Genomic DNA, 25,751 nt, shown 5'->3' with positions numbered 1-25,751 from the left:
GTCTGATGCAGGAGCATCCGAGCACCCTTCATTAAAATTGGAATCCAAAGCTATGAAAGAGGAAATGCGGACAATCATTGTAAAATGGGGAAATTCCATTTAAACAGAGCTAAATTGATGGAATTGATAATTCTTTAGAAGACTTGATTAAATGTAATTATCTACCATAGAGAGATTTAGGGGTTTGATTGAGTGATTTTAGGCAATTTATAGGAGAAAATCATGGTTCTAGATGATCCACGCTTTTGTAATTTCATATATAAAGAGAGTCTGTGTTGTGAGAGAGGGAGATAGAGGATACAATGTAGTCGGAGGGAAATTTGTGACTAAGGCCGAGAGGCCTTAGCTTGTAATCGAGTTCTGTATATAACTTAAATATACATGTTATTATACATCTGCGTGTTATTTGAGTTTTGTGTATCTTTGTCTTTATATATATGTTCTTTACTGCAAGTTAATAAATATGTGTGTGCGAGTGTAAAGGATGAAATTCTATGAATTTTGCCTTAGATAAAGTATGGCGGTCATAAAGTGTGTTGTAATGCGAGTTCCATCGAGAAGCAACACGAGAGCCATTGGATTTGAAAACAAATCAACGAAGGAGAGGTGTTCAATTGAAACTGGACTCGATTGAATAGCACCACAGAAACCGTCAGATTGGCTAGATTGATGAATATGAAGCGCTAGCCCTTTATTAAGCCAAGTTCCTTTAAGTTTTGATTTAAGCATGTGGGTGGTATTCGGCCAGTGGTAAGTAGTTTCTCGCGCAGCCTAAAGGTGGGAAGCTGTATTTCTGAATTCTATGCGATTAACCTTAGCGGTTGACACGTAGCACTGGAAAACAACTTTTCCCGCGTGTTTTCAGAATATTAATCATCGTGCTAGTTGGAGCGCGAGATTGCGCGACATCCATTGGATCGAGCAGGGTAACATCGACAGTGAAGATTGTCCGGCCTAGTTGACGAGTGAATGACATCACAACTGTCCAATGGAAGAAGATCTACGGTGATTGTGTGGAAACTTGCAAACAAGTTATCTCGGTTAGCAGACCCGATGAACTCATTAAAAAGAGTTTACAATTTCGAGTGATCGGACCATCCTTTGGATGGGTGATCGAACACATATCGCTTCCGAATGTGCGTGAAGGCTAACATTTGATTTGGATGTGATAAGGGTTTATACAAAGAGATTTAACCCTCGTTGAGTTCCAACCATCAAGACCATTCATTGGTTCGTTGGTTGATTGGTCGGGTTTTGTTATGAAGTCTGCCTATTAAAAGGCTTTCGATATATATATATATATATATATATATATATATATATATATATATATAATGGACCCATAACCCATAGGTCCATGCAGTAATTTTGTAAAGATGCAACTTTGTTGCGTAAAAGAGACTTAGTTTTCATCATAAATAAACCATCTTTAAACAACATAACCACTTGAATGCACTTAAACATTTCCTTTCCCCTACTTCAAAAATACACTAGTTAATAAAAACTACAAAAACAAATAAAAAAAGTACCCATATAAAACACAAAAACCATCCAATCTTAAAATTGAGGTAAGGAAAAACCATTAAACTTCAAAATAAACCCTAAATAAAAAACCCAAACTATTCACCAAGGTGATCTCTTCTTAACAAAACCACCTACTCACTTTCCTTAAGTCTCCTTTATATTTATATTTATATTTATAGTGGTTGAAGTCCATGAAGAAAGAAAAGGTAGCTCTCCACATGAAGGAAGAAGTAGTAGAAATCATCTCTAATTTGGATGAAGCCATAGCTTGCACCACATGCAATAACAAAAAGTAAGTGGAGATAAATACACACCATTGAAAAATAAAGTTTGAGTGAAGAACCAAAAGGTAAATGCTTTGTTGGATAGTGAATCTTAATGTAATTTCATTTTTGAAATATTAGTTGATGAGCTTACTTTTGAAACTTATGATCTAGTGCAACCAAGTTCACTAACATGATTGCAAGGAAATATTTGAGCTTACTGTAAGGTAATAAATATGTGTGTGCGAGTGTAAAGGACGAAATTCTATGAACTTCGCCTTAGATAAAGTATGGCGTTGATAAAGTGTGTTGTAATGTGAGTTCCATTGAGAAGCAACGAGAGTGCCATTGGATTTCAAAACAAATCAATGGAGGAGAGATGTTCAATCGAAACTGGAGTCGATTGAACAACACAGCAGAAACCGTCGGATCGGCCAGATCGACAGATATTAAGTGATAACCCTTTATTAAGTCGAGTTCCTTTAAGTTTTGATTTAAGCACATGGGGGGTATTCGACCAGTGGTAAGCAGTTTCTCGCGTGACCGAAAGGTGGGAAGCTATATTTCTAAATTCTACGCGATTAACTTTGGTGGTTGACACGTAGCACTGGAAAACAACTTTTCTCGCGTGCTTTCAGAATATTAATCGTCGTGCTAGTTGGAGCGAAAGATTGTGTGAAATCTGTTGGATCGAGCGGGGTCACATCGATGGTGAATATTGTCTGGCCTAGTTGACGAGCGGACGATGTGACAACTGTCCGATGGAAGAAGATCTACGTTGATCGCGTGGAAACTTGAAAACAAGTTATCTCAGCTAGCGGACCCGATGAACTCATTAAAAAGAGTTTACAATTTCGAGTGATCGGACCGTCCGTTGGATGGGTGATCGGATGCATATTGCTTCTAAATGTGTGCGAAGGCTAACATTTGATTTAGATGTGATAAGGTTTTATACAACGAGATTTAACCCTCGTTGAGTTCCGATGCAGCTTTGTTGCGTAAAAGCGACTTAGTTGTCATCATAAATAAACCATCTTTAAACAACATAACCACCTGAATGCACTTAAACATTTCCTTTCCCCTACTTCAAAAATACACTGTTTAATAAAAACTACAAAAACAAATAAAAAAAATACCCATATAAAACACAAAAACCATCCCGTCTTAAAATTGAGGTAAGGAAAAACCAATAAACTTCAAAATAAACCCTAAATAAAAAACCCAAACTATTCACCAAGGTGATCTCTTCTTAACAAAACCACCTACTCACTTTCCTTAAATCTCCTTTATATTTATATTTATAGTGGTTGAAGTCTAAGAAGAAAGAAAAGGTAGCTCTCCACACGAAGGAAGAAGTAGTAGAAATCATCTCTAATTTGGATGAAACCATAGTTTGCACCACATGCAATAACAAAAAGTAAGTGGAGATAAATACACGCCATTGAAAAATAAAGTTTGAGTGAAGAACCAAAAGGTAAATGCTTTGTTGGATAGTGAATCTTAATGTAATTTCATTTTTGAAATATTATTTGATGAGCTTACTTTTGAAACTTATGAGCTAGTGAAACCAAGTTCACTAACATGATTGCAAGGAAATGTATGATGGGAATCACTTATAAATGCAAAATCAAGTTTTATATTACTATGTTAATGAAGTAGAATGTAAAGTTGTATGATTAGACATACATGGAGTGATGTTTGGTAGTCCATACTTATGCATTAGGGATGTTATCATTTATATGAAAGAAAATAAATATTTATTAGTCAAAGGTGGCAAGGCATATTTCTTTATATCACATAAGTGAAGAGAGAATAATTCCTTTAGTAGCAAAACAAGTTCAGAACATGCAATATTTTTCAGTAATGGGGTGGTTGATATGGAGAAGCAAATGCAAGGTATGTGATTCCATTTCCTTTTTGGTTTAGCTTCTGGGTACGCAAACCATGTAAATGGGAAGGTGTGTTTTGAATTCCTTGCCCAAAAAAAAGAAGAAACACTGTTTGTAAACTTTGTAATAAGCATTTAATTGTTTTTGGATTTTTTTGAAAATGTCCAAAATTACTTGGAAGACGAAATCACGGGGGATTCACTCAATGAACCTTTAACATATCACATGTGATTGTGGCATATTAAACAATACCCTCAATTTGACTACATATTGGAAAATACCTCTAAAAATGACATTATTTAACCCATACCAATATGAACCCAATACACCTTCCAAATTTTAAAAACCCCTATTTTCATTAGATATTGCAAGTATTCATTTTTTCATTAACAATTTTATACCCCTTTATATTTTTTCATTAACTTTGAGCTCCATTTTGTTCCTCAATATATATATCCCCCAATAAGAATGCGCATGGTATGGTATTGTTCCCAGTGAAACCTCGTGGTTGAAATCAACCATTATGATAGTTGGCTTTACAAGAAATCCCACTAAAAATGAAGATTATGGTGAAATAGGACATCAATAAAGGAGATACAAAGAGAAGTAGGGAAGCTTGTAGAGTGGTAGTAGAGATGAGAGTTGGAAAAATGCAACCTTATTGAAAATAAGAGGACAAAGGAGCATATACAGAATGAGTGAAGATCCTTTGCATCGTAACCATCTACAAAAAAAAAGGTTTGTGCTAGTGAGTAACAACGCATGCTATTTCTAAGCATACATAACTCCCTCTCTCTTTGAAATGGATTTTCAAAGCATAACAAATCCCCACTAACCCGGACTTTCTCATTTAAATTTCGAAGGTAAAATCTTTGTCTTGTGTTGTGATTTCATTATATGTGATTGAGTATTTATTGTGTGGTTTGAAGTCTATCGAGACTATTGAATGTGAATACATCCATCGTGCTTATGTGGTTACTTCAAAAATAATTCCATCAATCAACTATGGGTCTAAATTAACAAAAAAAAATTGGAAATGTTGGTTTGATTGAATGAATAGCTACAACCATGCCTCATCGGCAACATTTCCTTGATTCGCGTAAGCTCATTGCATTGTATGCTCTATTTGCCCGCTACAAGCTTAATCGTCATCAACCCATAATGATCCGTTTATTTAGTATGATGTATTTACCTACTTTGACCATTTTATTCTTAAGAATTGCTTAGAACATTTACTTGTATAATTAATTATTTGAGCTGAAAAACTTTTAATAATTGTTTTGTTCCCCGTACAAAAGTCGTGGCATCGATTTCATTGGATTGTCACCTTGTTTTACCTACACAACCATGGTCCCTCTTAGTTCAATATAAGCTCAAAAATGGAAGGTATAAGAGTAACGTGTAAATAGACTTAAGTGTTGAGAGGGAGCATGTCGGTAATAGATTTTATAATCAAGTAATTGATCTGGGGTAGAATAGCTAGCTGAATGCCATTGCAAGCAATCGAGTTAGAAATATAATTGAAGAACTCGAAATATAATTTAATTTCTTATTGGCAATTTAAATTTATTAATTTATAAATGTATTGAATTTCTCCTTTTGCCACATAGTCTCTTATGAAATGATATTTGATATCAATGTGTTTGGTGCGATTATGAAACACTGGATTTTTAGTTATGGCAATGGTAGACAAGTTATCACAGTAAATAGTTGTGGCATATTTTGGTTCTTGTTTTAGATCTAATAATACTTTCTTCAACCAAATTGCTTCACATGTCGCTGTTGCTGCTGCAATATACTCTGCCTCTGTAGAAGACAATGAAATAGTTGGTTGCTTCTTTGAACATCATAATATTGCACCTCAGCCAAGGCTGAATACGTAACCTGAAGTGTTTTTATATCATCAAAAGATCCAGCCCAGTCACTATCCGTATAACTAACCAACCCAAAATTATTTGATGAAGTATACCAAATTCCATAATTTCTTGTTCCACAGACATACCTCAAAATTCTTTTTGCTGCTCCAAAATGAATCTTACTTGGACTTTGCATGAATCTGGAAATCAAGCCTACTGCATGCATAATATCAGGCCTAGTGGTAGTAAGATACAAAAGACTTCCTACCAGACTCCTATAGGATTGAGCATCTACCTTTTCAACTCCATCTTCTACAGGAATTTTTTCATTTGTATTCATGGGTGTGCTCATGGGTTTATGACTTCCCATTTTCCATTTTTTAAGAAGATTTGAAACATATTTCTCCTGTGAAATAAAAATTCCATCATTCATATGTGTCACTTCTATGCCAAGAAAATAATGGATCAAACCCAAATGAGTCATTTCAAATTCAGTCATCATAGCCTCCCTGAACTCTTCCACTAACAAACCACTTGAAGATGTGTATATAAAGTCATCTACATATAAGCACACAATTATTATACCATTACCATTTGACTTGATATATAATGTGTGTTCATTTTCACTTCTATTAAACCCGTTTTTCAAAACTAAGTGTCAATTCTGTTGTACCATGCTCTTGGAGCTTGTTTAAGCCCATAAAGAGCTTTTTTTAGTTTGTAGACTTTGTGTTCATTTTTTGCTTCTTCATATCCTTGGAGCTAGTGAACATATACATCTTCTTTCAACTCACCATTTAGAAATGCTGATTTAACATCAAATTGATAAACTAACCATTTATATTGTGTTGCCAATGCCAAAACAGTTCTGATTGTATCAAATCTTGCAACATGAGCATATGTTTCATTGTAGTCAATACCTGGTTGTTGAGCATATCCCTTTGCTACTAACCTTGCTTTGTGCCTTTGTATTGATCCATTAGCTGCATACTTGGTTTTATACAACCATTTCACCCCAATGACTTCTTTTTCAGTAGGAGGATCCACAAGCTCCCATGTTTCATTCTTTTTAATTGTTGCCATCTCTTCATCCATTGCTTTGCACCAAACTAACTCTTTTACTGCATCTTCAAAACATCTTGGTTCTGCTTCAATCTGAGACATCAAAGCAAAATTAGTATAACCATAAATTTCATTTAAAGATTTTGTCTTTTTCGGAGGAGGACTTGGACTTGAAGTAGCAGAAGATGATGAGTGGATGTGGCCTCTGAAGTATTTTGATTACTGGATGGATTTGTAGAAACAAAAGATTCATCTTCTTGTACAACAATACTTGGAGTTTGTTGTTGCACATCATGATTCCACTGTCATTCTTCTTTCTCATCAAATAACACATCACGACTAATCATTAATTTTTCAGTTTGTGGATTGTACAATCTATAACCTTTGGTTTCCTCGCAATATCCAATAAAAATTCAGTTCACACTTTTATCATCAAGATTTCTTCCCTTTTCAGCAAGAAATTGAGCATAGGCAATGCACCCAAAGACTCTTAAATGAGAAATATTGGGTTTTCTTCCACACCATGCTTCATAAGGGGTAATATTTTGCACACTTCTTGTTGGGCATCTATTAAACAAATAAACAGATGTAGCTATAGCTTCAGCCCAAAAAATATTTGGAAGGTTTTTACCTTTCATCATGCTCCTAGCCATCTCAACAATTGTTCTATTCTTAGATTCAGCAATGTCATTCTGTTGTGGAGTATAACTAGCTATCAATCGCCTTTCAATGCCATTCATTTTACAATAAGAATCAAACTTATTAGAAGTGAATTCTGCCCCTCTATCTGTGCATAATGTTTTTAGACAATAACCACTTTACTTTTCCACACGAGCTTTAAATTGTTGAAATATGACAAATGCATCAGATTTTTCTTTAATGAAATATACCCATGTTCTTCTACTAAAATCATCCACAAAAATAATGAAATACTTATTTTTGTTGAGCGACAAGGTTTGCATAGGACTACGTATATCTGCATGCACTACTTCCAATGTTTTACTTGCTCTCCATGATTTTCCGACTGGAAATGAAACTCTATGTTGCTTACAAAGAATACACCCTTCATAGAGTTTATCAGTAGAACCAATAAGTGGTAACCCTTTGACCATTTGCTTGCTATATAACAATTTCAAGCCTTTTGTATTCAAATGTCCATACCTTATGTGCCATAACCAGGAACTATCATCATAAGCAACATTTAATGTTGTACTTTCTTCACAAGGGAGATTGAAAGCAAAAATTTTGTTTTGCAACATATTAGTCTTAGCAATAATTTTACTGTGATCATTTTTATCATAGATTATGCATTGCTTGTCCTTGAAAACAATTATATATCCCTTTTCCAAGAGCTGCCCCACACTCAACAAATTATGTGCTAAACCAGGGACATATAAAACATCATTTATGTGTTTTGGTTTTCCTTGTTTTGCCTTCACAACAATTGTTCCCTTACCTTTAGCTTCAACTGACTTGTCATCTCCCAATAGTACATCAGATTTTGTAGATTCATCTATCTCTACAAAGCCATCTTTGTTTCCTGTCATGTGATTGCTGCAACCACTATCCATAAGCCACACCTCTTTGGAAACATTATTAGTTGAATTAGAAGCCAAGAATAAAGTGCCAACCTCTTCTTTTTCTTCAGAAAAATTAGCTTGTTATGTTTGTTTTTTCCAACAATTTCTTTCATAATGGCCAAATCTTTTACAATAAAAACACTAAACTTGGGATTTATTAAATCTTTTACCTCCATCACTGTCATCATTACCTCTTCCTTTGTTGTATGCAGAAAAAAATCTTCCTCGACCTTTGCCTCCTCTGTATGTTTGTCCTCTTCCTCTTCCTCTTCCAAAATTGTTCTAGCTTTCCTCATGAGAGGAACCACTTTTGTCTTTGAAAATATTTCCTCTTGCTTGAAAAGCTTGCTCAATAGATTTTTTAGAAGATCTATTGATTCTTTGCTCATGAGATTGAAGAGACCCCATTAGCTCATTCACAGACAACTAAGTTAGATCCTTAGACTCCTTAATAGCAACAACAACCCCATCAAACTGAGTTAGATCCTTAGACTCCTTAATAGCAACATCAACCCCATCAAATTTTGCAGGCAAACTTCTTAAAATCTTCTCAACAATTTTTTGATCTTTTAAATCTTCTCCATAAGACCTAATTTCATTCACTATACCCATAACTTTAGTGAAAAAATCTTGAATAAATTCAGAGTTTTGCATGCACAAGGTTTCAAATTCTCTTCTTAATGACTGCAACTTAACACTTTTTACTTTATCACTTCCTTGATATGCTTGTTGCAAAGCATCCCATGCCTCCTTTGATTTTGGAGTACTTTCTACCTTATCACTTCCTTGATATGCTCGCTATAAAGCATCCCATGTCTCCTTTGATTTTGTTACTCCAATTAGTCTTGGAAAAATAAAATCATGCAGTGCTTGCTGGATTAGAAAGAGAGCCTTTGAATCTTTCTTACGATTTTCGTTTAGCTGGTTTCTTTAGTCTTGAGTCCAGCGGGCAAGTGTGTGAGCATTTGGTTCTATATATCCATTCTCTACGAAATCCCACAAATCTTGTGAGAGAAACAATATTTTCATCTTAAGTTCTCACCTTTAAACATTGGTATTTGTGGTTGAGAAATATTCATATTTTTGGCCATTGTTGTTGAGCACTCCCACCAATAACTTGAATCTGCACAAACTCAACAAAATTATGAAAACCCTTGTGAATGGCTTTCACAAACTTTTGAAACCTCCTACTAACAACACATACTTTACATATAAATCAATTCTCTTAACATATAGCTCTAATACCATATTAAATCTATCAAGAGCATGCATATGAAAACATAAACAAAACTAATGAACAAAATATTGTGGTAAACTCTCAATGGAATCTCATATCTTCATAGGAGCAATGAATACATTATTATATAGCCCACATATTTCCAATTTCATTATCACTATCTTACTAATCTACTGTCCCTAATAATTTGTTGAATGATTACTGACTACATCTATAAATTTACTGCGCTAATTCTGATAAGTTAGAGCACAAAATTTGCTACTCTAATTCTGATAACTTAACACAAAATTTGCTGACTAATTTGTAAGAAATTACATAGCTTTATTTTAAGCATTATCCTCAACACCAATAATATCCTTTGCGTCCAATCCACGCTACTTCTATCTGTAAGTGCCCAAAACGTGTCAAATTTCAAACCATATTGAGTTGATTGTACACATTATCTTTTACGCTATTCGCATCTATGCCGTTGCGGTCGTTGTCTTTTTAGTAAACAACCTGGTCAAGTTGTGGTACAAACATATAGACTATGCGTTTAAACAGAAGCCATTAAAGAATCTACGGTGAAACATTAGACATTAAAGAAAGGTAAAGGTTTCATTAGACATTAAAGAAAGGTAAAAGTTTAAACGTGATAGGATTTCCATTTTTTTTTCTGAATGATTTGGAATTTTGAGGGAAGAATGAGAGGAATTATAATTTTTTTGATGTTTAAATTTACTTGCGGGTTTCTTTGGAAGTGGAGGAACGAACACATCTTCCAGAATTCCTGTCTGCCCCTTAACTCCATCTTGATCAAAATTTCGGGCTATATGCCTCCTGTGGTTTAATTTCTGTCCTGGCATCATATGTATTTTGTTGTATCCAGATCTGTTTTTATCATGCTTTTGTGGGATATCTCCCCTGGAGATCTTGTGGCGCTATGCTCTTAATGTTTTTGATCTTTATAAGTTATCTATGCGGTTCTGATTCTAAGACCCTATGACAGTATCTGCCTAAGGCATTTTGTCCTTCTATGTATCTCGACTTTTATATTCTCTTAATATAAATCATGAAGTTTTTTCTTTCTGAAAAAAAAAATTTATATTTAATCTTAATCATTAGTATTTAGAATTTTAATAATTTTTAATTATAATTAAAAAATAAATAAAAATATATTATTAAAAAAATCCAAAAGCTTAACGATTACAGAGTACGCACCGGATAAAGAGCACAAGTTAAATCTAAGTGTATTATGAATCAATAATGTAGTGGCCCCTAATAATGACGACCAAAATTAAAGCGTTTCATGTGTCTGTTTAATGTCTGTATATACGTCTCTGCATTCTTTCTACATTTTTTCCTCCAATTCATAACTAGGCTCCTTCCTCGGCAATTTGCTTCCTATTTCTATTTTCATATTCCAATTAGCGATGGCATACCCATCACCTGCAACTTCATTCTCTGAAATTGAAATTGAAAGTCCGGCTCCTCCACGCTATCACCCACCATCTGCTAGTGACTTTGAGCCATCGACCTGAAATTGAAAGTCCGGCTCCTCCACGCTATCACCCACCATCTGCTAGTGACTTTGAGGCATCGACCTCCGCCTCCACCGCCTTCTTGTGCATGGTGTGGAAGCCTTTCTAGACATCCAAGAAATGGAAGAGGGAGAAAACATGACTGCTTAGATAAAAGATGCTATTGCAACAACCGCTGTTCATGTGGCTATTTTCTCCCCTCGTTATGCGAATTCTCGCTGGTGTTTCAATAAGATTGTCCACATGTTAGAATCGAAGGCTACCATCATTCCAGTGTTCTATAACGTCAGACCTGCTGATCTACGTTGGACCGAGGACTTAAATAGAGTGTACGCTGAAGCGTTGCGTAAGCTCGAAAAAAAGACGACATATGACCCTAAAACTCGGGAAGAGAAGCCACGGCACTGCCCCGACACCATCGAAAATTGGAGAAAGGCCCTTGCTAGGGTTTCAGAGATAAGCGTCTTTGAGTTGGACGCTTTTCATGGGTGAGAACTGAACACTCGCGGTATTGTATTACTTTTATGCTAGAGATCTTAAAATATACAAATGGATGTTTGTTTGTTTCTTACTAGATATATATTTTTTCTTCAAAAAATTTGTGTGTTTTCTAACTCACAAACTGAATTAATTACGTGCCATAACTATTTTGCAACCTTATATTTTTTTTTAAGCACCAAGGGAACGATGCTCGAAGTCAATTCATGGTCTTTTTCATTTTACAGATATATTTATCTTTAACTAGAATTTAGAAACTGTAAATTATATAATTTTTTTATTTTACAAATGTATATTTTAATTAGCAATTGCATTGGTTGTTGTAAAAGAAATGCTGTAAAGCATAGGAAAGAGTAGCATTAAATTGTTAATCTTCCATGATGAAAGTGAAAGTGTCACCAGATGTTGCCAAAAGGTGTAAATAGAATTCTGGATCTTAGTTAAAGAGGGAGGTCGCAAAAATTGCATCATTGACATGACAAGAGTATCCAGAGTATCTCTCTCTTTCTGGTTATTTAGCGTAGTTGCCAAAGAATGCATTGCAGAGATAGAAAAGATCTATATCCTTAGTAATTATTGACCAAAAAATGCTAATTTGGTCTTTTCGTTAAACATCATATGTGTTTGCACTAGTAACACTTGTGTTTGAAGTATTTTCCTACTCGAATGGTTGGAATTTATCCACACCGTATTTGAATATATCAACTTTATTTGGGATTCAAGATTTCTTGCAATTGATATAGCTCCCGGGTTTCATTTAGATCCATTTACATTGTTCCCCAATTTAAATTTTTGCAAAGATTTGTATCATTCTGTTTTTTATCACTCTATGGACAAGATCATAGTGACCTTCATCGAATGATTTTTGATAGATTATAAGAAGATCAAGTCGAAGCCAAAATACGCATCTTTTCAACTCAAGGATGTTGAAAGCAACAATCACTATATATAATAAAATTAATGATTTTCATTTTCCAAAATATCAAACAATATCCCATTTCCATCTTCGGTGCAATTCTCTATGTGGAAGGGTATAAATGTAAAATCATATGATTGGAATTTTCATTTCCATGTTGCATTAGCTGATATTCAAAATATCTTCTTGGAAATACATAATTTATAGAAAAGAAAATATTACAAGACCATAATAGACTAGAAAAAATATATGGACCCTGCTAAAAACACTAGCATGATCATTACTTTCACATCCAAACATATCCTCATGAATTTGTCCAAATCATTACTTTCACATCCAAACATATCCTTGTGAATGTGTCCAGAAGGCACTGTGCTACGAAGTGATCCTAATTAAGTATAAAGTTGACATGCTTTTGTCACTGTGAAAAATCATCCCCCGTGGAATCTATTAGATTCTTCACTGCATTAGAGAATATTCTATGGAATATTCCCCTTGAATACACAGGCCTTGGTAATCATTCCCAGCCTGGGGGCAGTTCCACACGTGCATTGTTCTACTCCCGCTTCAGTCACATCTCCATTGGGTTGGTTCTCCTAATCGAATGAGCAAACAAGGTTTAAATATGTGTGGGATGGGTAGAACTCACAAGGCAAGGCCCACTTGGGCCATTGGTGGGCGCAGGTCCTAAGCTCGAACCCCTGCCCGACCATATAAAAAACTTATGCATTTTGTTTCAACATTGGAAAGTCGTTTGAATTTCATACGGTGTTCAATTTGTGGCGTTGTTGGTATATTAACATATCTATTGGCAATTTATTAATGGTGGTTTATGGTGTTGGTTTATTTTGGGGTTGCTGCCGGCAGGCCGGCCCACTGGTTGGTGGCGGTTCAACACCCGCCTACCCCAACATATATGGTCATGATTATGTCAACAAACGGGGGTAGCGAGGTTTGACCGCCTACCACCCCATAATTAATATGACATGTTGGTGGGGGTGGCGAGGTTTGACCGCCTACCACCCCATAGTTAATATGACATGTTGGCGGGGGTGACGAAGTCGCTTTCCTCACCTCTCTGTGCAGGAAACCTTTCTCATTTTTCATAGGAATGTTCATAGGCACTTATTATTTTCACGAGCAAAAGAGGGATCCCGACTTATTGAGAGAATAAGAGGTTTCTCCTTGAGAGACAAGTTTAAGACCTTTAATGCTTTGTTTTCTAAATGTTTTACCCTTATCTTACTCTACTCAGATAGATAAGAAAGAACACATTATTCATAATAGGACTGAGTGTAGGAATGACAATCCTAAATTAATATCGGCATCATGGTTTTCTTATGGCTTATCGACTGAAGGATCATATTTACAATCTGATGATCATTGATTTGAAATATGTAAACCAATAAAGGAAGAGGGTAACAAATAAGCCAAGGGTTGTGTGTTGCCACAAGTTTCCTTTTACAAAATTTTATCCACATCATCTTGAAGCTCACAACTAGGTTTATTCAAGAATAAATAAAACCTATCCTATCCTAAATTAAATAGTACAGGGTCAGGTCATGCGAAATGGAACTTCAATGCCTCCATAGAATTTGATCCTTACCTTTGGGTGGAGGGATGTGATCATGTGAGATCAAAATAAAATGTGATGCAGTGACAAGGATAAACCATGCACACTAACACATTGAAATAGGAAGTGCAATCACAATGGTGTAACACACTCGACTGTTTTATCAAATGAGAGACTCAAGAATAGAAATAATTACCAGATCTATGATCATACAAGACTCGAAGAAGCGCATGCAAGTACATGCCATGAGAAATAGGTCATGACTGATAAGATTCCTTGAGGGAATCTATAATAGGATCATGGAAACAACCTTTAGGGAAATTTTGATAGGAAAAGCTAATCAAAGACAGATCCACATCATAAGTGATATCCATAGGTTGACCGCAATCCATGTTGTCATGCGAGTGAGATTCTTTGAGGGATGATGCAGAAGATAGGTTAGATTGCAGAATTTAACATTCATTAAGATCACTCTTTTCTTCCACATCACATATTAAATATTCCCTAGAGGTGGGGTGTGGCGGTCAAAGCTCAATAGTCAAATTAAAATTTCTTCCTTGAGGGTTAAAAAATTTAATGTGAAGAAAAATACATCAAAAGAGAGTTGACATTCAATAAGATGACAATAACAACATGATCTTGTGAGAGAATCTTGAACTGACCAAAATCGCAAATACTGTCAAGGTGAGAGGAACCTGAAATAACCATCATCATGGGCTAAAGTGTCCTACTCACCTAAATTGACTTTTAATTATGAGAAAACATGGTCATATCCTTATCTAAATAAGAGTCGTCATTCAAATAATGATATTTAAAGGAAAATTGAGATTGATCAAATAAATTTTCGAGATTTCCACATAGATCCCCATTGATAAGCATGGCATCTTCTTGATCAAAAGAGATATACTTGAAATAAAATATTTGATGAACACATCAGATTCCATTTGAAAATCTTGCAAATCTAAATCTTCTTATAGGAACAAATATTCATCCATGTTACTTGAACAATCATCACCGTACAATTCAGAAAAAATGAAATCATCAGGGTCATGGTTGTCCAATGGTTCAATTTTATTAACAGGTTGAGGACCGACTAGTGAGATATCAAGATTGGAATATGGTTGATTGATAGGATTAGACAAATCATCATAAAGGGATGGATGCGAAATAAAAATCAATTCTTCATTAGAAAATTGATCTTCCAATTTAGTGATTGGTTTAGGTTCAAAAGACATGGCATCAAAAGGAGGGGGACATGTAACAAAAGGCATATTCAGTTCTTCCTTAAGATGATGAAATTATTTTTGATTGGGAGGGCATAATGAATAAGATTCAAAATATTTTCTTGACATCTAAACTAAAAAGCAACACTTTTTATCCAAGAACTTCTAGTCCACATCCTCATCCGGAAATTCATAACAAAGATAAACGAATCAGTCAAGAAAATGTTTAAGTGATTCATTCGATTCCATTGTGAGATGATCAAAATACTTAAGAACATATTGATATTCATATTTGTCTAAAATGTGACAAAACTCGTTAATCAATTTCTTCAAAGATGAAATAGAAGTAGTGGGTAAAGAATAATACCATTGCATTACTTGACCATCCAATGTAAGGGTAGACAGTCACGTGAGTATTTCTTCAGAATAAACACCATTCAAGAAACAAAACTAAAAAAACAAAAAAATGAATTATGTAATCAAGGATGGTTGTTTTACCCTTTCCTTTGAATTTAAAATGTGATAAGTTCTGTAAAAAGTTTGTGCGGATCGAAATATCTAAAGCTCTAGAAAAACACCTCAGGATTATGGTTTGGGATGAAGCCTTTAAAGGTAAGAGATTCAAACAGACTTCATAGGCTCATCTTGTCATCTAGCCCTCCTTTTAGCATCAAAAATGTTGTATGTGTTGGATGTTTCTGACATGTAAGGGGATCTCCTCGATGTTAAGTCCCAATTAGACATCACACCATTTGGTGTAGGAGTCCCATCTAGCCACCGTTGGAAAGGTTTCAAAGATATGTGTTGGTTACACACACACAAGAGATCACAACACCTCTTTGGGAAGCAAGTATGTAAGCTTTGTGAGACACCCAATGTAAGGTGCATGAGGGAAAATCCATGAATGGTAAAAGTAAAACAAGCCTCTAGTTAGAAAATTAGTAGTACTATCCTAAAGGTGGACCTGGGAAGGAAGAGATAGGATTGTTGATTACCTGTAGATTTGTCTAAATAATAAACACCAATCATGAAATCATAACACTTATTCGATAATAACCATAGCTAAACAATGAATTAGTTCATTAACTTAGTATGTAACTAAAGCGACATATACCATAAACATAACAAGAATAGTCCTACTATATCTACGATACTTATATGAAGAAGTGTTGACTCATAGAGCTTATGATTAGGAATAGAAGATCCCAAGTAGATTGTTACATATATGAAACAATATATCCAGTAGTGCAACATGAAGCCACAACTTGCTTCTCCAATGAATGATCTATCTCCTATGCACTACAAGAGAAGGCAAACAAATACTCCAAGAATCCAAGCCCCTAGTTGTAGTTATGAGGAGCTATTTATAACAAATAACAATGACCTTTGAGCTTCCTCGTGAATCTTCAACTCCTATGACTTTTCATTTTCTATATATCACTTATTACATTCCACATGTTTCTATTTTCATTCCACATGTGTTTCTTTGACTTAATTACATATAATTTATTATAAAACACAAATTACATATGAGACGGTGGCTACATAAGACAAAATTGATAATGGGACAAAGTCTCATCAAACTGAAAAATCATTTTCTTCCTCACGGAGCTCATTTGTAATGTATGTGCTTCACACTCTGAACTCCATTGAGATGGCTTTGACATGAACTGACAAGTGCCCTACATAACACATCTTCACCTCCAGTGCCTCCATCAATATCGTCTTGGATCTTGACTATACATTATTCCACAACCATGAAAGTTTCATATGAGCTTTAATTAGTGTGATGGTGTATTGTAGAATAATGTCTTTGGTGACCTCCAAGCCTTCCTTCTTTGTTTCTTTCTTGATTTGCTCAATGTATTTCCTGATCTCCTAGAAGATGATTCTTTTCCTCTAATTTCTTCAAGTGTTCCTATTGAAGGCATGCCATGTTTATTTGCTAGAGACTTGAAACCATTGTGCAGTCGGTTATAAGAAACAATAATACTAATTGATTGTTCAGAAAGATGCATATAATTTTGATGGTGGAGTCTCAGTTGAACTTTGTCTTTCTCTATGGCAATCCTGTCTTTTATTTCCAAATGTTGTAGAGCATATGGATACTTGATAGTCCACTCCTAAATATGGTCAATCGCTTTGTTTGCTACTTTCAAGAGTTTTAACACTTCTTGCGATTTCTTCTAAATTCCAACAAGAGGAGCCATCACTTGTTGTAGAAGTATTATCTCATCATATAATCGTGCCATGGTGTCCTCCATTGACCCCATTTCTTCCTGCATGGTTGACTTTCTTTCTATGGTGTTAGATATATGTGAAGATAACTGTTGATTCTCCGTTGCAAGATGTTCCACTTGTTGTTTCACTGTAGAAAATTATATCCTTAATATAGCATTCTCATTCAACATATATTCATATTTGTCATGCGTTGTTGTAGCAAAAGAAACATTCGTTTCCATGATTTCTTTGAGATTCCTTTTGGTGTTGGCAGTTATCACCTTTGTGTAGAAACTGAGACTAGATTCTGAGGATCATGCAGGAAGTGTCTTTGCATCTACTACATGGCCCTCTTCTTAACTTTATCAAACATGGTCATACATACATCCATGACTTTTTCTTCCAATGGAGGTGTGATTCCCATTTCTCCAAATGGAAGATGACCACCGTTGAGAGGAGGTTCTTCTGGAGAACCTAGTTCATTGTCCACGGGTTGGATGATATCCTCTTCCTCAAAATTTTCCTCTTCTATCCACAGATTCAACTATTCTTCCAATTTCCTTTGTGCTTCTTCTTCATCCCGAGACTACCTTTGTTTTTCCTCTCCTTTCCTTCTTCTTCTTCTCGTTGCTTTTCAAGCAACACATATTGCTTCCTCTTATCCTCTTCTTCTGCTTCTATCCTCTCATGTTATTCTTGAATAGCTCCCATGTTGAAAGGATCAAATTTCTATTTCTTTCTGCTCTTGCATGTCGAATCATACATGATCCTCTTTTTAGGAGCTACTTCCCTTGCTTGAGGGGTTATCTATTTTTCCTCCTGCACTTACATGTCTTAAGTTGGTGGATCTTGGGGTGACCTGTTCTCCATTTCTAGGTGTGTCTTTCTAACTACATTATACCAATTCTTCACCTTCTCATATTTTTTGGTGGACGTTAGTGAATACCCCGAATTGAAACCGATCCTTTCACAATGTTGCTTGCACACTCTCCCGGGATCATATCCATTAAAGTATTTAGTTGTGAAGTGAAAGCGATCTAGCTCTTGTATCTTGGTCATTGTTGACTTATGGATCTTTAGCTCATATAATCTGGTCCTCAAAGAGAAGGTGGGCCAAGGGGATTTCTTCTTCCTATGAACAACTCTTGAAAATCCCTTGTCCAATTGATTTGCTACTTCTTGCAAGACTACCTTATTGGTCACATATCGCGACATGAGATGATGAGATATATGAAAACCAAAACATCTAATGTATGTACCCTCAATCACTGCAAATCAATATCGATACATCGTAGTGAATCTTTCACCTGATTGGTCATGCAAGGCAGATCTATATCGAATATCACATGAAAAATAATTGTAAAGAAGTTCTCAACCAATCTGTCATATGCGCCTCTAAAGCTTTATTTTGAAAACACTCTACAATGAAAGTAAACTGGGAACTAGTCTTGAGGGGTCCAGTTCTAATACATTGTTGAGAATGCATATTGTGCACAGATTCCATCGAGTAGAAATGCATACATATAGAATTTTTGGGCCTGATTTGCCCTCAAAGATGCTTTTATTTTCCCCACCTGATGTTACAAATCAAATGACAATATATCTACCTAATTGTAGACTTTACCATGGTTTACCACCATATTGAGCATATATATCTAGTTGTCCTCAAACACATCAACTTTCTTCCACCCATGTAACCAACAACACATGGAAGTTAGATATTGATATACATCTTTGAGAATCTTGGTTGAATACACTACAGATGAACAATGGTGAAACTTAGCACACTCTCGACACCAATATTTGATAATGTCACTTGTGTCAAGTTTGGTCCATCTAGTGTATAAGAATTTATTTTCATATTCTGTGGGCCTAAGCATCTTGTAGTAAGTCTACATGTCTTCTCTATAATAGGTGGTAATATGACCACCTCTTTCACTATGAAGCACATGATTAGAGTCATCCATGTGCATGATAATCCACTCAATTACTTATGAACAAGGCGTGACTGGGAATCTGCATGTGATTCTATGCATCTTGGACCGCTTGATATTGATGTATACTTCCAAGTGCACCAAGTTCTCAGGAAACCTTTTCTGGATAAATGTCTCTTTTATGCCGCTCCATCTGACTTTAATAAACTTATCAATGAAGCATAGTGTGTCTACATAAATGGCAATGATTGGCTTTGTTACTTCAACTGCTTCCTTATTTCTTTCTTCTAAGGCTTCTTTAGATGCCACTTTATGTGTGGCAGGAGGCATGGCTCCAACAAATGATGAAAGGGTGACAATACTTGTAGCTTGAACATCAGTTTGTGATAGCACACTCATGAAGACAAGATTAGCTTTATGGAACTAAATATGTAGAAATATCTTAACAAATGATATTCAAAGAGCCATTAAATGTACTAATAATGTAAATCTATCAATGACAACACATAATCACTTTCATGCATAAGAAAATAGGCATGAAAACAAGGAGGGTGCACTTTCAAAGCACGAAGGGGGGTTGAGGGTCATTTGGGGCTTTGTAGTCTGCTCATGTACTGAAGAAAGACAAGGAAAACCCTCAAGGGTGCATTAGCGTACTCCAAAGGGATGAAGGATGGGTCTTCAAGCCTCAAGCCTTCATGTTTTTCTCATGCGCTCAAGGAGATAGAGAGGGTGCACTAGAGTGCTTCAAAGGGATGAAGGGAGATGTCTTCGGGCTTTCAAGACTCTAGGGTGTGCTCACACACTAAAGGGAAAGGAGGGCACACTAACACATGCTAAAGGGACAACGAAAACTCACTCAAGCCTTTAGGGTGTGATCCTGTGCTAAGGGGGGGCGTAGTTCTTCGTGCTGAAGAAGTGTGCTAAAGAGATAGACTAGTCTAATTTGGGCACACTTTTCAGAGTTGATTGGGATTTGGGTTATAGAAGTATGTTCTTCCTAAGGATGGCTCAATAAAAATTCTAACAACAATATTTCGTGATAAAAATGAGAAGAAGAAGGATCCACAAGCTTGTATGGATGATGTCGTAATCTTGGTGAGAATGTGAAAAGTTGAGGAATGTGTAGAGTTTCAACATGAGACAACAAATTAATACTTGTAGAAATAAGATTGAACATAAACGCTTGTAAATAAACTGGAAAAATAATAATAATAATAAAATGCCAGCAAGGAAAGCAAGATCGGTAGTGAAATCATGAAAGGAAATTGATATATTCAACATGAAAAATGTACTTTTAACACAGATTGACGAATAATTTCTTGATCCAAAACTGTGTGCCCAACCCAAATGAGAATAATTATGAAAACAAATGATTAGTTGGGTTGATTTAAAGGAAACTACATGAGTTAGTTAAGGGAATTTATGTGGGCTCCTATTTCCTAGGAGTGCACCCACATGCAACAAGAAGTGCATACATTCATTCAAGAAGGGCACATGCCTTTGGCAAGAAGGAATGCGCTCAAGAAGGGTGCACTTTCTTAGCATGAAGGAGTGTGCTCTAGGAGGGTGCACTTCTTTGACCCAAAGGAGTGTGCTTTAGGAGGGTGCACTTCCTTGACCTGGAGGAGTGCGCTCAACACAAGAGCATGTCTTTGTCAACTAGAAGTGTGTGTTTTCCTTAAAAGATGCTCTTTCTTGCTTTTTTCTTTTGTCTTTTGTGTCTTATTCATTTTCTTTTCTAGTGTGTGCATAGCGATTCTCAGATAAGTATGAGATCCCTATGCTTAACTCTGTTATGTACACCTGTAGGTTACATGTTGATGATGTGTTTGGTGAAATGCCTGCCATGGATAGCAGGGATCCAATTAAGGTCTTGAACAAGTATTTGATTTAGTACTTTCATTTCCATGTTAAATTACTAATATGAAGAGATGATTTAGTTCTGGGCAGTGACCTAGGCTCTGGGCCTAAAAAAGTGGCTCAAATCCCGGAGTCACCAGCACAACACTGACAATTTTGGTCCATAGTCACTCACATGTAGGCTTGTGAGAGCGACTTTAGGTTGATGGTCACTCCCTTGCCCATAGCATGAGAGCGAATATGGTCAAAGTGACCTAAAACAAGAATGGGACCCAGGGACAGGTTGTCTGAGTGGTTGATTTGTCCTCTGAGGGTTTGATTGATGATGTTGGATGTTTGTATGGTGTGTTTCCATCAGTTCCACTTCCTTAAGCTAACTTATGAGGTCGAATCATATCATAATGGCCTCTCGTCGCATGTTTACCCTACTGGATAGTTTCTTGGGTAGATGTGGGAGGAGGGTGTTACAGATACCAACTCTTTTAGAACAACGGAACAACATAAAGAAGACATAGGGACTTGGATGGAATAAAAGGTCAATCTGATTCTTATACTGATGTTGCCTCACCTATGTAGATGGTGCACAACTCCTCAAGTGTGCAAATGAATTGTGAGCCAAAACATAAACTTTCAAATTTCAGTCGGGATGTCATAGAGAATCTTTTGTTAGAAAACAAAGTTTTAGAGAGATGGAGAGTGGTAGGTTGCAACAATGACGTAGTCGAAGAGGACATTTTCAAGTGGTGTCAATGAGGAAGGAGAAAACATGATTACGAGTGCAGTTAGGAATTGTGATGAGAACATAGAGGGGCAGTGTGAACAACCAAAAGTGGGATGGGCACTGTGTGATGAATGTCAAAAGTGGCGATGCATACCTCGGGAGCTTGCAGATGATATCGATGAAACCCACTGTAAATGGTAATTTTCATTTTCTTTCTTGAAATTATTATAGTTATTTTTAAGATAGTTGTACAATGTGTATGTGCTTTCATGATTGTATGTGTACGTGAGAGAGAGGGAGAGGGAGTTAGAGCATCACTTTTGCTTTCTTTCTGTTTTGAAACCTAGTTTTGTCTCGTTCCCCATTATCTTTTATTGTGCTTGAGTACATCCTTAATGTATATAATTTGTGTGTGCACTCCTTTTTGAATATGATCCTCCTATGATGTGAGGAAATCACCTTTGCACATGTTCAATGTGTGCATTATAGCCAACTGCTACTATTTTGAGCTACTCCATGGTCTAAATGATGTACAATTTGGGCAACTATCTGAGGTTCTAGATTTCATGCTAGAGAGGTGTGTTGTGTTAGTATGGAAAAAGTATATAATTTATTGGAGGTCACAACTTTGGGATATGACACCATGACAGGGATTAAAAAAAATGATAGACCACTTTTTTCAATATATCCAAGATCAAATCCTAGAAATATGTGGCCTCTCCATAGAAGGTAAAGGGGACTTATGTTCTATGTGATTTGATGCAATTTTTTGTCTATGTCAGGTGCATTGTAACACAATGCTAGCTCAAGAAAGCCTCTAATTATGTATGGATTAGATGGGACACTTGCTTCCCCCTTGAACCAATTCGTTAGGATATTAAAATTTATTTACATTTCTATAAATATTTTTATTAAGCTTAAATTGAAACTTCTTTAGTAGGATTCCTAGAAAAGTATTCTAAAAATTGTTGCGTGTAGTCTCATGAGCACTCCATTTTGGAAATATGATGATAAAGAAATTTAACTGTAGGTTGATATGGATTGCTTTGGGGATGTTGGATCATTGGATGACAATATGGAGTAATTTTTGTATGATGATACAAATATACGAGATCTAGTTGGGAGATACACGGATGTCACTAAAGGTATGAGAAAATGGTCCAGGCTAGAGTTGTACAAGTAGGGAGATTACTACATCACTATAAATTTTGCATCAAGTAAGAAATAGAGAGACTATTTTTAAATTTTCATCCATTCTTTGAGGTTTTGTTGATATTTGTTGGCATCCTTTTAATTAAATTAAATGTTATACATACAATTCATGTTAACACATAACACATTTTTTTAACTTACAGGGTTTTCCTTTAGTGAGTTTGGTTTCTTTTGAGCTAGTACACGTAAATTTGTATGCTTCCACTTCTCTTCTGATCGTAAATTACTAGCCATTACTGGTGAATTATTATGTGGGAATGTAGGTAGTGTTGTGGAATATGGAGACACTGGGAGTTGAAAGTACCCTTGAAAATAATAACTTATTAATCACTGAAGTGTGTTTCAATCCCAACTTAGCTTGCTTGGCTACATCATCATTAGATAAAAAAGTCAGGGTTTGGGATGCAGACAATGTCTTTATGCAATTCATTTCCCATTTTCTACTTATGATATGGATATTAACTAAAATTTCATTAAGCATGTGTTTAGAGGCTTTGACTCCAAAATGCCAAAGCTGCAAGATTTCATCTTTTCTATTTGAAATGGAGCTTACCTTTGCCATGTTGTGGTATTGAAAGGATGCCTCCAAGGGTCAAACTGCAAGAAAAAGGAAGCAACCTAGTTCCTCTTCCGGTCCTACAATTAGTTCTGGAACAATGAATAACGTTGGCCCTTCCCCAAGCTCTACACCCTCAACACCATCTAATCAGACACCTGGTGATGTGTTGTCTATGGAAGGTTCACTGCAACACAATGCTCGCTCATCAAATCCTCTACTTATGTATGGATTAGATGGGACACTTGCTTCCCCATCGAATTGATTGGTAAGGATATTAAAATTTATTTACATTTTTGCAAATAATTTTACTAAGCTTAAATTGAAACTTCTTTCATGATTTTACTATCAAAGTATTCTAAAATTTGTTACATGCAGTCTCATGAGCACTCCATTTTGGCAGTATGATGATAAAGAACTTTAACTAGAAGTTAATATGGATTTCTTTGGGGAGCATGGATCATTTGATGGCAATGTGGATTCTTTTTTGCATGATGATATCAATCTAGGAGATCCAACTGGGAGATGCATGGATGTCACTAAAGGTACGAGGAAAAGGTCCAAGATAAATTTGTACAAGTAGGGAGATTGTTACATCACTATAAATGTTGCATCATGCAAGAAATAGAGAGACTATTAGTGAATATTCTATCATTATTTGAGGTTTTGTTGATATTTGTTTGCATCCTATGGATTAAATGAAATTTTACAAATACCAATCATATCAACACATAAACACATTATTTTAACTTACAAGGTTTTTATTTAGTGAGTTTGGTTTCCTTTGTAATATTCCATCTTAGGAAACTCCTCAAACTTCACTGTAATTTTGGGTTTATAATTGAATTTTTCATTCATAATTTTCTTCAATAGTTTGCTTGAACAATGTTGTAGGTGAGAAGCATTTACTAGTGCCCAAAGAAAATACACATAGTGACATATACACATGGAAATCACCTGACAACCATGACTAATATTTCAATCAAGAGTTCAATCAAGTCGTTACACTTAAGATCTCATTTATATTTCATATCATAAATATTGGGTTATTGGGACATGGCTTTCATTGAACACTTCATTTGGGAAAATTTCAAAATACATATACTTTAGTTACTTTTTACTCAGTTACAATGTTGAAGACATTTTGTAATTGATTTATATAGGTTATCAACAAGCTTCTCATGATTCATCTTTGGAGGTTCATCTCTTGTTTGTTGTTTTCTTATCAGTTTCATGCATTTGATGGATTTTATACTTTTCTGCATTCATAATAGTGGTGGATATATTATGGCTGAATTTGACTTGTCTGTTTTTGTCTTATCAATTTCATGCATTTGATGGCTCTTATACTTTTCTAAATTCATAATATCAGTGATGAGAAGTCATTATTGTTGCAAAACATGAATGAAATTTGCATAAAACCTTAAGGCCCATAACGACACTCTTTCTCAAATAAAGATAAAAGAAAAATCTTGAAAGAAAGCAAATTGCTTTCCTAATATAATGAAGTCAGGAATAACGCACTGCCCAAAACACAAAGAAATTTCTTGTTGTAATTGCCTTAAACATAAAAAAATTTGAAATTCCTTGTTTGTTGTAGTTTTCCATAACACACCAAAAATTCTTGCTTGTCATAATATCCCAACAAGAAAAATGCCTTATTGTTGTAGCTGAAAAATGAATATCGTCTTCCAATAAATGCACATTGTTTGTACATGAAACCTCTTTTCCCAAAAACTGCGAGGAAAGAGTGGGAGCAAAGTCACTTTTATAGAAAAAAGAATAGGGCTTTAGAGTTCGATAGTGTTTGCTATTTTTTGTCTTCGAGATCAACCAAATCCCATGACCCAACCTAAGGCCTTCCTTATGTTATGCAACCAGCTCACAAAATAGAAGAAAATATAAATTGACGACTTAAAAATTAGCCTCTTCAAGTGGGGAACCTCCTTTACATTACACAAATGAACAATTATTGGATGATTCAAATGACAAAACCTCCTTTATATATATAAGACTCTAAGGGGTCACAATATAATCATAGCCGACATAACAATAATAATGTAAGGGCACAGCAACAACAATAGTGGGCTTCTATGGGGCACAA

This window comes from Pinus tabuliformis, chromosome 1_1 (genome assembly GCF_031772625.1).
Source record: "Pinus tabuliformis cultivar Carrire ecotype Pingquan chromosome 1_1, CPIR1, whole genome shotgun sequence".
Lineage (NCBI taxonomy): Eukaryota > Viridiplantae > Streptophyta > Pinopsida > Pinales > Pinaceae > Pinus > Pinus tabuliformis.
This window is presented reverse-complemented; position numbering follows the sequence as displayed.